Raw genomic sequence first — 18,763 nt, forward strand, 5'->3', positions numbered from 1 at the left:
AGCCTAAGTGGTGATACAATGTATTTCCCATACTATCTTAAATGTGAGAACATTTATAACTTCTTTGGGAATACTTAATTCGCTAATAACTTTTTGAGAAGAGAACTCAACTCTTTACTTTTTGCTTAACTTGAAACTTGAGTCTTAAATCAACTCTTAGAAAATATTTAGTTCCCTTATATTTGTTTGAAGGAAGAACTTCAACTCTTTACTCTTTACTCCTTACTGAACTTAACTTAAAGTTAAAACGTTTAGCAAAGACTCTTGAAACTTTAAGAAATTTTTCTTTGACTTACTTCTTAACCTTAGAACTTAACTCTTAACTTCTTTGACTTTGATCTTAAATTTCCTTGATTGTATATTGGATTCAAGGTTAAAATTTTCATGTTTAAGGATAATTTTATGTTGTTTAGATGTATCATAGAGTGTTGGAATATACTAAGAAAATTGGTATATCACATAGGAACTAGTACGAAAAGTTGGGGAATGATTGGGGTCAATTGGCATACATGGCACTTTGAGAAGCGTGGGGCCCTAGGCCCCAAACTTCAGTGGCCAAGCTGGGCCGCTCTGGATGGCGCCGTGCCCAAAGGCTCTATGGACAGAGATTTTCCTATGGGGGCTATGGGAGGCGAGGCGTCCCAAGGCCCTATACACAGGCGTTTCAACTTTTCTCCTCTATTTTGCATCTCTAAACCCTCTAAGACTCCATAGTTCTTTCACCAAACACTTAGGATCATTATTACTCTCAATACCGATTAGATTTTACTCGAAAAACAATTCAGAAACACGAATCAGATCAACACTAGGCATGCAACAACTAAACTAACAAGGATTCAACAATGTTCTTCAAGAACTTCACTTTTTAGCATTCAACCAACTCAACATCACTGAACTAAATGAAGTTGGTATGTGGGTGAACTAACCCAACACTAAAATATCTCAAATACCTTGTTAGGTTTTACCTCCGACAAATTCTACTCACAAACCTTGGCATTCTTTCCGAATTCTTGACTTTTTTCTCTTTCCATTTTCTTTTCTTTCTTTTTCAAACCCTAAGCGTAAAGTTTAATTTTTCAATCTGAACTAAAACTTTTTTTTACCCCAATAAACCCCTAAAACGAAATAGGAAATTAATTGGTGAAAATTCTACTTTGCCCTTTTTCAAAATCCGGATTGAGACTTTCTTACTTCAACAGCTCAACTTCTTGTAGGAATATCTCTCTCATACGATATCGAAAATACGCAAACCCGGCGGCATTGAAAAGATCTCTCCATGGGATTTCCAACCATGTCAAAAACTGACTCTAACTTATCCTTAGATAGAATCCGTTTGAAAATGAGAAGAACTTACTTTCTTCACTAATAACAGATAGTATTAAATAAATAGTATAAAATAATATTAGTATTTACTGTGTACTAATCCTAGTCCTATTAGGATTAGTACTCCTTAATCCTAGTCCTATTAGGATTAGTAATCATTCCTATATATCCTATATATATCTCCCATGTATTTCCTTAACACTTCAATACAATCAATATTCCTTCATAGTATCAAGAGCCTGAAAAACTAGATCTTCTTTTCTCTAGGTTTTTTTTCTCTTTAGGGCAACAATCGTTCCCTCTCTTCTCTTGGGCAGTGGCAGTAATGACAACCGAGGTGAATCCTCTAGATTCACTTCCTTCTGGCGTTAAACTCCTTCTCAGGCATCTTCATGCCCTGATTCCCAAAAAATTATCAGACATGAATTACCCTACATGGAAAATCACCGTTCTTAAAGCCCTTGAGGCCAATTACCTTCTCAAATACGTCGATGGAAGCACAGAACCGTCACCGGCAATCATCACCGGCATAGACAAATCAGAAAAAACCAATCCGGCCCATGCCGCCTGGAAAGCCATGGATGGACAGATCCAATCATGTTTGATTGCGGTCATATCTCCCACGGTTCAGAAATACGTACGATCCTACACAAGTGCTTCAGCCCTATGGACGGCCCTCGCAACACGCTATGCATCAATTTCCCACTCTTATATTTTTCAATTGCGTGATCGTGTCCACACAATTACCAAGGGCACGAAAACTATGGCGGAGTATTTAGACGAGGTCTCCACCATCATCACAGCCCTCGACACCGTGATCGAAATCATTCCCGAAAAAGATCTCGTCATGTGCGTCGTTCGGGGGCTCCCATCAGCTTACTCCTCCATTAAACATGCGGTTTGCAAAAGCCCGTTGAACTGGCTACTCTCTCCTCGTGGCTAAAAAGTGAAGAAATCAACGTGGATCTGGAGATCAAACTTCTTCTCCGAGAAGCCACTGTTATGGAGCCAGCTACCGCCCTTACCGCAAGCAAGAACTATTGCAGGGGGCGTGGTGGCGGCGCGGCAGTCGGAAGGGAAGTCGTCCGCCATACGACGGTCAGCAGCATGGCAGTAACTACAGCCTGCACTCCTTCGGCAGCGGCGGCCAGTCATCTTCCAGCGACGGGCAGGGCACTTACGAGCGGGATCATCCAACTTGTCAAATCTGTCAGAAAACAGGACACACCGTTGTTCGTTGCTGGTTTCGATATGAGGAGAGCCGAAATAGTGATAACCGTTCCAATTATGTATCTCAAGCCGGCCCTTCCTCTGAATGGCTGTTGGATATTGGGGCCAACATGCATGTTTCTTCTGATCTATCCAAGCTTAACGCTCCAAATCCATATCAGGGCTCCAATGGTATTACTATTTGCAACAGTGAGTCCCTTAATATTTCTCACACTGGCACGGGTACCATTGAAACCTCCATCGCTATCTTTCACCTAGGTAACCTTACCCACGTCCCTTCTATTAAGACCAATCTCCTTTCAGTTCACCAATTCACAAAAGACAATAATTGCTCACTCTTGTTCACCTCTAATGATTTTAAGATCCTAGACAATACTACCAAGATGGTGATTTTTCAGGACCCCTGTGAGCATGGTCTGTACGTTCTTCCTGGCACAAGTTTGTCTGCCCACCCAGTTTCAGAAAGCGTTCCTGTGGCTCCGGTGGCTCTTTCTTTTGATGGCCACAGTCTATTGTGGCACAGTCGTCTGGGTCACACGTCTACTCAAATAATAAATTCTTTAATGTCTCAATTAGGTTTTTCTTACATTCATGAAAACAATTGTTACTCCTGTTCAATTGCTAAATCTCATAAATTACCTTTTACTTTATCTGAGAAGCGTACAACTGCACCTTTTCAACTTATTTATTCTGACCTGTGGGGTCCTACTGTTGTTCCTTCATTTGCTGGTTTTCGCTATTATATTTTTTTTGTGGATGATTTTACAAAATACACTTGGTTGTACCCACTAAAACACCAATCACAAGCATACACCACCTTTGTCACTTTTGAAAAAATGGTCAAAACACAATTTAATTCTCATGTTAAACTTTTTCGAAGTGACAATGGAAAGGAATATGTAAATAACATCTTTGGCCAGTTTCTGCAATCCCTGGGAATTATACATCAAACCTCTTGTCCATACACTCCCGAACAGAATGGGGTGGCTGAGCGTAAGCATCACCATCTCATTGAAACGGTGGTTACTCTTCTACATCAATCTCATCTCCCTGTCTCCTTTTGGGTAGAAGCTCTAGCCACCGCAAACAACCTTATATTTGTAGTCTACAAAAATGGAGATTCAATAAGAAATTCTATTGATCAGAAGAAAGGTAGGAGGCACCCCCGAGTCCCATGGATCTAACAAGCTCGCTTAATTAACTTAGATTTGGGTAAAAATAATTTTTTGGATTAAAAAAAGTAAATTTATATTATTTAATATTTTTAAAAGAATTAAAAAAAATTATTGACCTAGGAGTGTAACCACACACAAGACCCTTTTAGAAAAAAGTACACACTAAAGATCGTATCCAAACACATGTTTGTACTTAAAATTTTATTTTTTTTTCTAAAAAATGATAACTAATCACTCAATTTTTTAATAATGATAAAAGAAATTAATAAACGAATATGTTGCAACATATAGACAAGAGAATGTTTTTTTTTTTTGAAAATTGCATGTTAACATTTTTTTATGAAAAGAAACAATAGGCATTTAAGTATTACTACTTGACAATAACAACAAAAGAAAAAAAAAGATATTTGTTTTTTTACCGACTACTAATTAAGTCTCCTTTTAAAACAAATTGATACAATAGTTTTATACAAAATGACCACATTGTTCTCTTTGAAAGAAGATTGCAAAAATAGCTATTTTTATCGATTAGTTAGATTACTAAGCCAAATTAGTAAATTTTGTATTTTATATCAATAACCATTTCATATATTTACTTAAGAGAATTTTTTTTTGAAATACCATATTTACACTTTTTTTTTTGCAAAATGACCCGATTTTACATTGTTTGCAAAAATGACTAGATTTTTTTTTTTTAGGAAATGATCAGATTTACATTTTTTTTTTGCAGAAAATAGATTCTTATATTTTTCTTAAAGTGAGTAGAAACTAAAGATACATTTTTTTGAGATTGTTATTATTATTATTTTAGCAAAGCATGAATTTACTTATCAATTCTAAAAAGAGATAAGATTAAATTAAACTACACATAAGTAATAAATATATATGTACATAATAATAAACATAATCACAATAGATTAAACTAAATTACACAAATTTAATACAAACAACTTAATCAAAATCATAAAAAAGAACATAAACAATAATTCAAGATTACATTGTGAAATGTAGGAGAGATACCTGAAGTAGATGACAAGCCAATATTGGAAGCAAGTTTGATTAAATTTGAAAGACCACCAAAAATAAAATATATATTTTAGAAGAAGACTTCTTTTTTTTCTTATGATTTTTCTTCTTCCAATATTTCTTGTTTTTTTTTCCTCTTCTGTTTTCCCCCTTGAAATGAAAGAAGAATGGAGTTTAAATAATTGTTGAGCATTAAACCCCCCACTCTTCTTGAAAACATAAGAGTCAATGCATGCATTGGGCATTTTGTTTTCCCAAGGTGTCACTTAAGATGACCAATGAAATTTTGAAAAATTATATAAATTGATATATTTTAATAAATAATTACTGATTTTAGCGATATTTTTTTATTTATTACCATTTATATCAATGTGTTAAATCTACAATATGAATTAAAAGTAAATATGTACACAATGCATATGAATTATAATTGTTTTTTGAAATATGTTATGTTTGTTTGGTAACAATTTGACACACTGTATTATAAATGTATTAAAATGTGTGATAAATGTATTATTCTCCATTAAAACTTGTATTATATGTGAATAATAAATTATTTTTGTAATAAGTATTAAATTTTTATATTATAAATGAATTAAAACTAATCAAGTGAAAAAAATATATTATTGCAATAAATGGTAAATATTTTTTTATTATAGTATATTTATGTAAGTTTCCTATGAAAAATTCTCCTTTTTTTGCAGATTAATTAAAAGACAACATTACCCTTTTAGATGACCCATTTCTTTTGGAAAAAATTAGCTAACTAATCATAATTTTAAACATAACTGTTAAACAACAACACTTTAAAATAATTATTAAAGATGTCATTTGTAGCAATATTTAGAAAAATATAATGTATCCTAGTTTACTTCCTAATTTATTTCACATTGATCACATGTTCTCTCTCATATATTGTTTTTATAGCAAATTATATGTCTACAATTATCCTCCTAAAATACATTATATTTTCACTCAACATCAATTTCATTTTCTCTATATTCATTAATTTTAGGCAAAATAGTCTGATATACCCCTCAACTTTGTCATTTAGAACAGATAACTCCTCGTTATTAAAGTGGCTCATATATGCCCTTACCGTTATACAAACGGCAAACAAGTACCCCTGTCGTTACAAAATGACCTCACATATATTCTTCATTTAGAGGAAGTTAAAAAAAATAGTTTTAAACTTATATTTTTTTTACTTTTATTTTTATTAAAATTATTCAGGGGTATATATAATTCTTTCATCAAAGTTCAAGGTATAGTTTAAATTGCTTGATGTATAAATTATTTTTTGACTTCTTTTATAATAGTTATTTGAGTTTCTTACTCTTATTCTTATTCTTATTTTATTTTCTTTTTTCATTCCTTAGTTTAACGAAGAAAAAAATTTAAACTACTTTTTTGTCTATATTATAATTTGATTTTTGTATCCGAAGGAAAAAAAATTGGTCATCTACAATAAGTTTTACAAGAAAATTATTGAAACATAAATAAATTTAATTATCAAAATATTAATTCTAAATTAGTCATTGAAACAAATAAAAAGAGTAAAAAAAAATATGTTTGACGAGGATTAAAAGGGATATATATGAGTCATTTTCATAACAAGGGGTATATCATCTCTAAATGACAAAGTTGAGGGGCATATTAGACTCTTTTCCCTTAATTTTATTCTTTTTCTTGTTCTTTCACATTCTTTCTTATTTATTTTTTTAAAATTAAAATGGAAAAATATCAAATAAAATATTTGCATCATATTCTCATTTGATTGGATAACTTTCTTTAGATTTGTATTTTTTGGATTAATATCATAAATTTTTTGTTTTCATCTCTATTTTCTTTAAACGCTTACGTATTTTGTGTCCAACTTTATTCAACTTCAAAATTATTTATTTAGTAAATTTCCTTTTGAGTCTAATTCTTTAAGTAGATCTTTTTACTATTTATGTTAGGTTTTGTATTTTGTGTTTACATTTTTTCAATTTTAGTTAATATTTAATTTATTTCATTTCATACTCAATTTATGTTCATATTAGTGTTGTTAGTTGTATTATTTTATATGTCAATTGTATTTTCAGGTTATTTTATTTTGTTTAAATGAAATTAGGGAGAACTAAAATGATATACATTCTTATTTAAATTGTATCCATATTAGTATATAAGTTGTATGTTTTATATTTTAGTTATATTTTTAAGTAATATTATATTTATTTCATGCATATTGTATTCATGTGCATTCAATTAATCATTTTGTATGCTATGTTAAATTCAGTTATAATCTGTATTTGTATTCATATGCATCAATTATTTATACTGGTATAATTTTATTTTTAGCTATTGATTAAACAAGAAAATATATTCTAGACTGATTTTATATTTTAAAAGTTGTATTTTGCAAAATTGTATTCAAAAAGTTGTTATATATGCGTGCGTGCGTGCATGCGTGCGTGCGTGCGCGCGCGCGCGTGTATTGATGCATGACTCTTGATAAATAAAGTTAAAAAGTCTTACATGAGACTTGTCCATAAATGATGATAAGTCCACTTCACTTCTACGAAGAATGAGGATTATCAATAGACAATTGAAAATCGATAACAAGATCTTAATAAGAATTGTTTAATTAAAAAAAATTATCGAAGGAAAAGTGAGACAAATCCATGAAAACTTAAATTCAATTTCAATAGAGTTATTCGAAAATAGATATTGAAAATATGTAGAACAATGGTGAAAGGTGTTTAAAAGAATAAGAGAGAGAGAGAGATGACAATTCATATTTTTCCAATTGCAGCAAATTAGTAATTAGAGATTTAAGCTATTTTACCTTTTATGAAATATCTCTCCCTTGATTTTCTACATTCTAATGTTAAAGATTTGCATTCTTTCTAATTAAATAAATTAAATAAATATAAAAATCAGTCTAATATAAAATTAAAATATTGTCATTTTAAATAAATATTAAAAGTGTTGACAAGAGATCCTATTAAATACTCAAATATTATTGTTTTGAAAATTTTCCCTTCTTTTATTCATAAATTGAATAATGTTTAATGCGTCATCTAAAAAATTCTAAAGTAGGCCCAAACGTCATTTTAGATGACCATTTTTCTATTCAATAATTGAATAATAGCTAATGGGTCATCTGAAAATTCTAAAATAGGCGGAAAAGTCATTCTAGATGACCCATATATTTTATTTATAATTGAATAATAGCTAATGGGTCTAATGAAAATTCTAAAATATGCCCACAATGTTGACCCATTTCACCAAGACCCCAAAATGAAAAGCAAATCATTCCACTAACATAAAATTGATATATCTAAAATATATTGTAGATCAAACACAACAGATTAAAGAAGAAAAATATAAATAAATAATAAACAAAATTCAAACAGTCAACTTCAACATGATAAATTTAAAGAACACTAATAAAATAATACAAAATCCAGCACCAAAACGCTTTATATGGTTAAAAGAAAATTATAATGACGGATTCAGATAGAGGTTGAAAGGATGAAAAGATTTACATAAATTTTCGACTGAATGGGGGTTGCCAGAATATTTTGTTGGAAATTTTTTTGACGGATTTAGGACATAAAATGTATATCAGTGAATAACCCTTGAAGCGCTCTACACATATACGTAAAGTATATGGGATGGGATGACCAGAACTTTGTAAATCTATGGGAAAAAGTGAAGATTCATATTTGATTTTTCATAGATATACGGAGTTTGACTATGGATGAGGATTAATCGTTTGTGGATTTGTTTAGAGGAGCGTGAGAGGAAGAGACGGTAATTTTTGACGATTTTTCTGAATATGAAGGAGGTGGCAGCCGACGGTTGTGTCCACGGTGGCCGGACGGCGGCAGATGGGAGCATAGGGAAGAAGGAAATGAAATATAAATAAATAAATTTTTGGAGTTTTGTATTTTTATTAGGGTCCCATAAAGCACTAGGATCAGAGTATCATGATTGGTTGAGATTCAATCCTGGCCTTTTGTATTGGAACGGGTCAAAATTAATTGGGCCATTAGAATTTGATCTAAATCAGCCCAATTCAAACAAAATTGAGTCATTTGGGCCAATAAAAATAATAAGTATAACTTGCATAAATCTATATTGTTAGATTAAAAAAAAGAGGTCATGCAGATGGATAAATATGAGACATTATATATGATATACTATAAACTTGTTTATTGCTCTTAATATTGCATAATAATGTAAAACCGATTCCCCCCCCCCCCCAAAATCATGCAAATCTGATTTTCTGACCCTACAAATCACGTTTTTTTGAGTCATTTCCCTACAAATCACATAGATTGAGTAATATCAATCTATTCTAATCTGTAACAACTTTTAAAAAAATCAAAAATCAATTTTTCATTTTCTCTTGAATCTTGAGTCTCAAATCCATCATTGTAGATGATTAGATAAACGATTCACGATTTCGAATCATCATGTCGAAATCACTGAATATAATAAATCGTTGAGTAATTTGAATTCAATTTATACATAGATCTGATTGGACAACCTTGGATGCTGCTAAATTGCTAACACGATCCCTCTGTCAATAAGTAAGTTTCTATTCCCCCTTTTCATCTTTCGTTTCTTAAACTTTAATTTGATTTCAGAGAAGTTAATTCGTTCTTGTTTAGAAAAAATTAACGAATCTGAGAAGTTCCTAATAACTAATATTTTTCTCAAGTGCAGTTGCAGATCCAAATATATATATATATATATATATATATATATATATATATATATATCCATTTTTTTGAGCATTATATGTTACTATTCGGGATCACAAGTGATGTATAAAATGCTCTACAACATCTTTAGAATCATTACTCCTGACAAACTGAAAAGGAGGACGTATGTCACGCGTTGAATCATATTGTAGTTGATAAAATTCAAGTTTAACTGCTTAATGTTGTACACACTGCAGTGTTACATGAGTTTTGGTACTCTAACAACTAAAACAAAGTACTGGTCATTACCTTTGGACATTTTTCTTCGGCAGAAACAAAATCTAGTGATTAGTTACAAAAAAAAACTCATTTATGGTTTTGTTTTTCATTTTGATATAAAAATATATAAGTCATGATACATTAGTAGCAAACGACGCACGTATATTGTAATTTTGAATCTATGAATGTTTATGTAATAAATATTTTGTATCTAGATGAGATTTGTATAGAATGTATCATCATAATATATTGTATATGATGCATGTAATAAGTAGATTAACAATTGAGATTGATCATATATGTTTTGAATATCGGTGTGTACAACAAATAGGTATAACTGTATTAGGGTTCAACCTATTGTTGTGTATATTGAACATATAAATAGTGTAACAATCAGGATATGTAAATTACTTATTTTGATCTATAAACAAGTGTGGGTGATATATATATATATATATATATATATATATATATATATATATATATATATATATATATATATTGGATTTTGTTGAATGGTTGTATCATTGATAATTTTAATGTATCTGGTACATGCTATAAGATGGTTACAAAATTGTGTCGTTATGTGTTAATTTGATGCTGAAAGAAAAAACATTGTTTCTTTCAAGCAAAATATGTAATTGTGATGGATTTGAACTAGATGGATACCTTGTGGATGTTGTAGAAAGAAGAATATATTACTCATTATAGATTACTATTACTAATGCATTTAGTAAATGTCTAAATATTGTAATCCTATCAGATACATTAGAAAAGTAAAGATTTTCATAAAATATTTTATTTTAGATCGATACATTACTGTGACCTAGTTATTAAGTATCATATACATACAGTGCTAGTTTGTCAAAGAGTGAATATGTATCATATATCTATTGTAGGATCTGATATATAATGCTCCAATTATAGAACATTATGATTTATGTATCAACATTATAATTGGGGGTAAGACAAATATTGAAGAGTTCAGATACATAAACACAACTGATTTTTTACTGCTAATAACCTTTTAAATCTGACTAAGATTGATGATACATGTAAATGATACATTAGGTATTGTTTATGTATCGACAACATTTATATTGAATATGATCAATCTCATTGAATATTCAACAATATTAGGGTTATGTATCAATACCTTAAATACTAATATAATATATTGCATAAAACAAAAGTTATTGTAACAGATATGTATCATATCAATGATGGCACTTACAAATTTTAACTTATTAATTAAAATAAATGAGATACATTGATTTAGAGACATTAGACATATCTATTTATGTATATTTTTGAAATCATATGTATTATAAAGGATGAGCAACAAAAAATCAGAAAAATCAAACAATTGATCTGTTGAAACAAAAAAAAAGTGACGAAGAAATCCCCCTACACTTTTATCTTTACTCCACATCAACTTCTGTATCGTTTTTTTATACCAACTATGGAAAGTGTTTTCACCAACAAAAGAGGATTCTCTGGAAAAAAAAATGTTATCTGGAACAATGGGAATTCATTATCTCTTTCCCTTTTCCTTATACAATTTGTGAATGTGGAAAAGAGGAGATCCGGTAGGTTTTCGAAAAAAATTTCAGAGCGAAAAATTACTTGGATTCCTTGAAAAAGTAATCGAATGATATTATGGTGAGAGAGCTAATCTGAAAATAAAAAAAGAAAGGAAATAAAGATTGAGGGAGTGAAGTAGGGAGAGATTAAAGGAGTAAAATTAGGAAGAGAAACATATGTTTTGAGTTTTGAAATTTTATGTATCTAGAACACTGGGGTTTAGGAGGAAAAAGAGGGATTTTTGAGATATATTATTATTGTAGGGAATAATGGAAATTATGAAAAATAAAGTAGTGTATTTAAGTAATTTATCCAAACAAGGATACAAACAAAGACAAACAACCCAAAAATACAAACAAGAATATAGGAAATTACATTACTATTTTAACATCTCGTAACTCAAAAAAGATAAGATACTAAAAAGAATAAATTTTGAAAAAAAGGGGAAAATCTAGAATACTTCCTAAGTTAAGAATGTGAATTTTTGTCATTTTCAAACAGTCATAACTCCTAGATTAGGAGGAGTTAGAGGTAGTTTTTGATATAGTTGGAAATGCCTTAAAAAGATCATTTCAACGCTGTTGAGTTTGCGCATTTTCAATATCCTATGAGGGAGATACGTTTTTCGGAAGTTGGGTTGTTGAATTAAGGAAAATCCCAATCCGGTTTCAAGAAAGGAAAAACTAGTATTTTCACCAATTAATTTCTTATTTCGTTTTACGGGTTTATTTGGGGTAAAAACAAGTTTTAGTTCAGATTGGAAAATTAAACTTTACGTTTAGGGCTTGGAGAAGAAAGAAGAGACGAAGGAAAGAGAGAAAAGGCACTAATTCGCAAAGAACACCAAGGTTTGCGAGTGGAATTCGTCGGAGGTGATCCTTATCAAGGTATGTGAGATCTTTTCGTGTTGGGTTAGTTCACCCACACACCAACTTATTTAAATTCAGCGATTTTGTATAGATTGAATGATGAAAAGTGAAGTTCTTTAAAAACATTGTTGAATTCCTGTTGGTTGAGTTGTTGCATGCCTAATGTTGATTTGTTCGTGTTTTTGGGTTGTTTTTCAAGCCAAGTGTATTGGATATTGAGGGTAATAATGATACTAAGTGTTTGGGGAAATAACCATGGATGTTTAGAGGGGTTTGATATTAAAAAAATGGAGGATAAAAGTCAAAACGCCTGTCTGTAGGGCCCTAGGGCATCGCACCTCCAATAGCCCCATATGACAATTTCTGTTCGCAGGGCCTTGGGGTGCCACGCTAGCCAGAGCGCCCTGCTTGGCCTCTGAAATTTGTGGTTTGGTGCCCCACGCCTCTTAGAGATTCAAGGACGCCAGTTCATCCCATTCATTTCCCATTTTTTTGTACTAGTTCCTAAGTGATGTACACACGTTTCTTAATTGATTCCAACACTCTAAGGTACATCTAAACATCATGAAATCATTCATAAACATGAGATCATGAACCTTGAATCTATAATCCAATTCAACGAAAGTTATGATCAAAGTCTAAGAAGTTGAGAGTTAAGTCTAAAGGTTAAGAAGTAAGTCCAAGTAAAGTTTCTTCAAGTTTTCAAGAGTCTTTAATAAACGTTTCAACATTATTTTAAGGCTGAAGTTTCAAGTTAAGTAAAGATTAAAGATTTGAAGTCTTTCGTTCAAAGAAATATAAAGGAAATAAGTATTTCCTAAGAGTTGATTTAAGAATAAAGTTTCAAGTTAAACCAAAAAGTAAAGAGTTGAGTTTATTTCTCAAAAGTTATAAGGCAACTAAGTATTCCCTAAGAGTTAACATTTTTAAAAAGAAAAGAAGTTGAGACTTCCAAGAGAGCCTTTTGCTAATTTTAGTAAAGAGGAAACTATGATTTCCAAGAGATAGTTTAAAGATAAGTTTGAGCAATTTCCTCGAACCAGAGAAGAAGTTATTTTAAAAAAATATATGAGCTCAAGTATTTTTGGGAGTAGTATTGAGCACCGATATGGGACGTGAGTTCATATTAACTCAAGCCTCCATAAACCATGTAGCAAGCATGGACAGAAGAAGAGTCAAATTTGTTAAATGGTTCCTTTGTGCTTTTAGCATAGACTATTGGAATCACTTAGTAGTTCAATATCTATAATGACGGCAAGGTATAGGATGGTGCTCTTGCAACATGAGGTAGGATGTTGTACCATCACTCAAGCTAATAGTGATGGTTGTTGGTTAAAAAATCTCCATAGAAACTATAATACTTAATATATAAGTATAGTTATGTTGTTACTGCATTTTCATTAACGAACTAAATGTTTTCATTGTTTTACAAGCTTTTATACATTGCATATGCTTTATTGCTTTGTATTAAGTCAAGTTATACATTATATGAGTAGAGCCATGTTTAGTGTTTCTTCTTACTCTTTTTCAAGCTTAAGTTGTTGTTAGCATTCAAACAAGTATACTCATACATTCAATGTCCTGATGCAAGTTGGACTGCATCTTATTATGGTGAAGAAGCATGTAATAAGGATCAACATCATCCACCGCCTCGTTGATCCAGCTGAGTATTTAGAGTCAGTGGTGAGCCTCCTTACATTCTAGAGGACACATTTATTGCCTTTTCAGTCTTTTTTCTTAAAGGATGTTGTGGGGTCTGTCCCAACATCCATCTTAGTATTTTATAGTCTTCATAGACAGTCAGACAGTTTAGCGTTGAGTCTCTTCTTTGTATTGCATATATTCTATTATGAGAGTTAAGTGTCATTTTTGGCCAAGTTATTTAATTCAATTTTTTTATGAGAACGTTTCTTGTAGTGAGTTAAGTCTTTCTCTGAGTTAACAAAACCAGGCTAAGGGTCCACTCAAGGCAAACAATGGTCATTGAGTGCCATCCACGTCCAGGTGTAGGCTCAGGTTGTGACAACTATATGTTATAGGAGTAAAATAAACACGTAAAAAATTAGTTGTTCACAAATGTTTTAAAAAATTTACATATATTACATGTGTTTCCTTGATTTATTTTGAGTTAAGTTATTTATGAGTCGAGTAGAGCCAAAATAAGTGTTCTTTAAAATTATTTCAAGCCTATATTATGTTTAGAAATCTAACTTACATACACATGCTTAAAATGTAATGATGTCAATTGTTATGTATCGTCCTTTGATGTAGACGCAAATAACAAGGATCAACATCCAACGCATCATTTATCAGGTTGATCACTCATAGTCAATTGGTGAGCCTCATTGATTTCCAATGAGCTCTTTTTTCATTTACTGCAGTACCTATCAATTGTTAGGATGATCGTGTGTCTTATCCTAACATACATCTTAGTAATTAGTGGCTTGATACATAGACATTTAGCATCTAGTTGTCTCTACATTTTTATTCATTATGTAAAAAGACTTGAGTTGATATTTTTGCTAACTAAGAATGTTTATCTTTAAAAATGTTCTAAGTTATCTTTTAAACAGTGAGTAAGTTCATTTTAATTCCTTGTATTAATGTTTAAAGTCTTCCGCTGAGTAAGTAAGTTAGGCCAGGGGTTCGCTTGGAACCAAAAATGGTCTTCGAATGTTAGTCTCGCCCATGGTGTAGGCTCGGGGCATGAAAAACATGGTATTAGAGACCAAATTTTAAGATTCCTATGGAGTCTATGAAGCCATTACTAAAGGTTCCTAATTATGGGTGTGAAGCGCGCCACATATGTTATTAGGAGGCTGCAACATTTACAAAATTCCTTCACTTATTTCATAATCATTTTGTGCGTTGGAATTTTACCTCGAGAAATTCTTTCTAATTCGTGCTTATGCATAACCATTTGTGACTTGGGTTCGTTTATTAGACTGCCACCATGAGGCGTTTCTTTCCCCATAAACTAAGAGAAACAAAGAAATGCTTATTGATATGAGAAGAAAGATGATTATGTTCATTGTTAGGATGTGTCATTTTCCATGTAAGAAAGGCAAAGTCAACAATGCTAATAGGTGACATAGATATCTATGGGTTGATGGTCTATTTGCAGAAGGCTGAGGAAGAGAACATGAGGGATAATGAGGAATTCAAAAATTAAATTATTCCTAGCTATTTATAATTGTGAGATCTTACAAAATCTCCCCCTTAGGGACATTCATCGTCAAATGGGATTTCTTTCGTTAAGTTAAGGATAGTATTTTCAAGTTCAACACCTCAACAAATAAAAACAAGTAACCACATGCTTACTCATATTTTATAAAGTACCAAGAAGAGAAGTAGTACCTTGATTTGCATTCTCTCTGGATTCAAAGAGATGTTGATATCTCTTCCTCTTATCCTCTTCTTCTTCAACAAATTGATGCAACCTCCTTTGTTCTCAACTTGCGAACGTGGCGATCTAAAATCTGAATCAGAATATCCTCATAGGATAAACTATACATAATCCCAACATTTTCAGGTTGTACTATCAATTAATGATCACCCATGCACTACTTTGATATGGGTATATGAAATACCGGTTGAACCGCTGCTAACTCTTGTGGTAGCTCTAACTCATAAGCTACATTGACTCCAAGTAGTGATGAATCATCCCCTTTTTGTCACAACTATCCCTCCTTTGTTCTGACACTAGTGATGTAACCTCCTTTGTTCTGACACTAGTGATGAATCAGCCCCTTTTTGTCACAACTATCCCTCCTTCTGTAGAATACATAAGTGTGACTCCAAGGCGTGCAAGTTTGTGTACATCTTTGGCTAACTCCATCTTTTCTCCCTCAACATGACGGTACTCACCATGGATAACCTGCATGAAGAATCAAAAACCACATTAGCCTTACTTGGGTGTTAAAAAATACTTATGTCATAATCCTTGAGTAATTATAACTACCTCTTCAGTCTAAGATTGAGGTCTTTATTGGTGAACACATATTGTAGGATCTTCTGATCAGTGAATATATCAACATGAACACCATACAAATAGTGATGCCATATCTTCAAAGATAATACTGCAACAGTCAATCCTAAGTCATGGGTTGGGTAGTTCTTCTCATGAGGCTTCAACTATCTAGAGGCATAAGCTATATCTTTGTCATTCTACATTAAGACATATCACAACCAAACTCTAGATGCATTACAATACACCACAAAACCTTGAGTACCTTATAGTAAGGTCAAGACTGGGATAGTAGTCAACCTCTTCTTCAACTTCTGAAAGATTTTCTCATAAGCTTCAGACTATTGAAACTTAATCGTCTTCTGAGTCAACTTGGTCAATGGAGACGAAATAGAGGAAAACCCCTCAACAACCCTTTTATAATAGCCAGCCAAACCCAAGAAACTCCTAATGTTAGTTGGAGATGTGGGTCTAGGCCAAATCTGAACTGTTTCTTTCTTTTGGGTATCAACTCCAATCCCATCACAAGAAACTATGTGTTCCAAGAATGTCAGAGTCGTAAGACAAAACTCAAAATTTGAGAACTTTGCCTATAATTCTTTATCTTCCAAAGTCTGAAGGACTATGCTTATGTGACTAACATGATCTCCTTCATTCCTTGAATAGATTAGTATATCATTAATGAAGACGATAACAAACATATCCAAGGTTTAAAGACTCAATTTATAAAGTTCATGAACGTTGTTGGTTCATTAGTTAAACCAAATGACATGACCAAAAACTCATAATCCCAATATCTGGTTCTAAAAGTTGTTTTCAAAATATCGTGTTTCTTAACTTTCAACTGATTGTAGCCAGATCTGAGATCAAATTTTAAGAAATAGGTGGCACCCTGAAGCTGGTCGAAGTGATCATCAATACTTGGAAGAGGGTATTTACTTTTGATGGTAAACTTGTTTAATTGGTGGTAATCTATACACATCCTAATGGAACCATATTTCTTTCTTACAAACAAGACTAGTGCGCCTAAGTTGAGACAATTGGTGCCATTCTATATTGTCGAATAAATATAGGATGAGTATCTGGAATGATGTATATGCCTAAGTCTATTTCTCTTCAGAGGGACTACGAGTAGATAATCTGGAAAAACTTTTGGAAACTCTTTTACCATAAAAACTGATTGAAGGTAAGGTACCTCAGCACTTGAGTCATTAACTAGGGCTAAGTTAGAGATACATCCCTTTGAAACAAACTTTCTCGCCTTAAAGTACAAAATGAAACAACCCTTAGACACTACTGAACTACTACTCCGCTTTATAATTGGATCATTAGGAATCTCAAACTTTACAACTCAAATGATACAGTCGATTGATGTATAACATGCATAAAGCCAATACATATCTAGAACTACATCATACTCTACCATGTCTAACTCCAGTAGGTCAGCCATGGTTTTCTTGTGATTGACATAAATAGAACAATCACGATAGACTCTTTCCTCTAGAATAGACTCCCAATAGGTGTAGAAACACATAAGGGTTCACAAAGTTTCTCATGAAGAATTTAAAACTTATTTGCAACATAAGGAGTTACAAAATACAGACTTGTTCATGGGTCTAGTGAAGCATAAACATCAAAAGTAAAGACTTTGATCATACCAGTGAAAACATCTGGAGAGTTCTCTTACTCTTGGCGGGTAGTCATTACTTATAGGCGGTTTTCCCTCCCACCAGTACAAGAAATGGCTCCACTAGGTGCAGCCCTTTTTGGTGGAGCAATTGATGAAGATTGGGCTTGGATTTACACTACTCTTTCGTTATTAGGTCACTCTCTCATGAAGTCACCCTCTTGACCACACTTCATGTAACTTGTCTGGACATCAAGACATTTACTTGAGTGGGTTCTATCACACTTAGCACATGTAGGAGCCCAATTACCTCTCTATGCCACACTTCCTTTAGACTGTGTTAGTCTAGCTCTGAAGTTCTGCGAATTTTGTCCATGATGTTTACCTTTGTGTACAGGAGCACTAGAAGATGATGATGCTGGCCCTTTTTTTTTCCTGAAATTCTTGATGATCCATACCACCTTTTTGCTGCCCAGATTCATTCCCCATCTTAGCTTACTTGCTTCTATACTTTTCTCTATCCCTCAGCTTCTTCTCTTCTAACTGATGCACATAAGCCATCAACCTCTATATGTCCATGTCTCCTATCAACATTGAATCCGTTCCCTCTTGGCTTAAGGCATGACCCAGTCCATCGACAAACAAGCTCATTTGGTTTCTCATATCTTTAACCATTTTAATGAGCATAGAGGGACAGATAGGTGAACTCCAACACATACTTATGCACACTCAAAGAGTCCTATTTCAGTGTAAGGAATTCTCGTACCTTAGCCTTTTTCAATTCTGAGGGAAAGAAATATTCCAAGAATTCACAAATACTCGAAGTTGAAGCCTCTCATAGTCGAGCTCTTTGTTGTTGACCGACTTGTTTAGTCACTGCAAGGCTTAACATCGCAATAGCCTGACGGAACACAGGTTGGTAACTTCCCTTTGTTGTTTAACTTGAGGTGCATTGGCAACTCTAGTTCCTCTACATTTAACCTAGC

Source organism: Solanum lycopersicum, chromosome 10, assembly GCF_036512215.1.
Source record: "Solanum lycopersicum chromosome 10, SLM_r2.1".
In the NCBI taxonomy this organism is placed as follows: Eukaryota; Viridiplantae; Streptophyta; class Magnoliopsida; order Solanales; family Solanaceae; genus Solanum; species Solanum lycopersicum.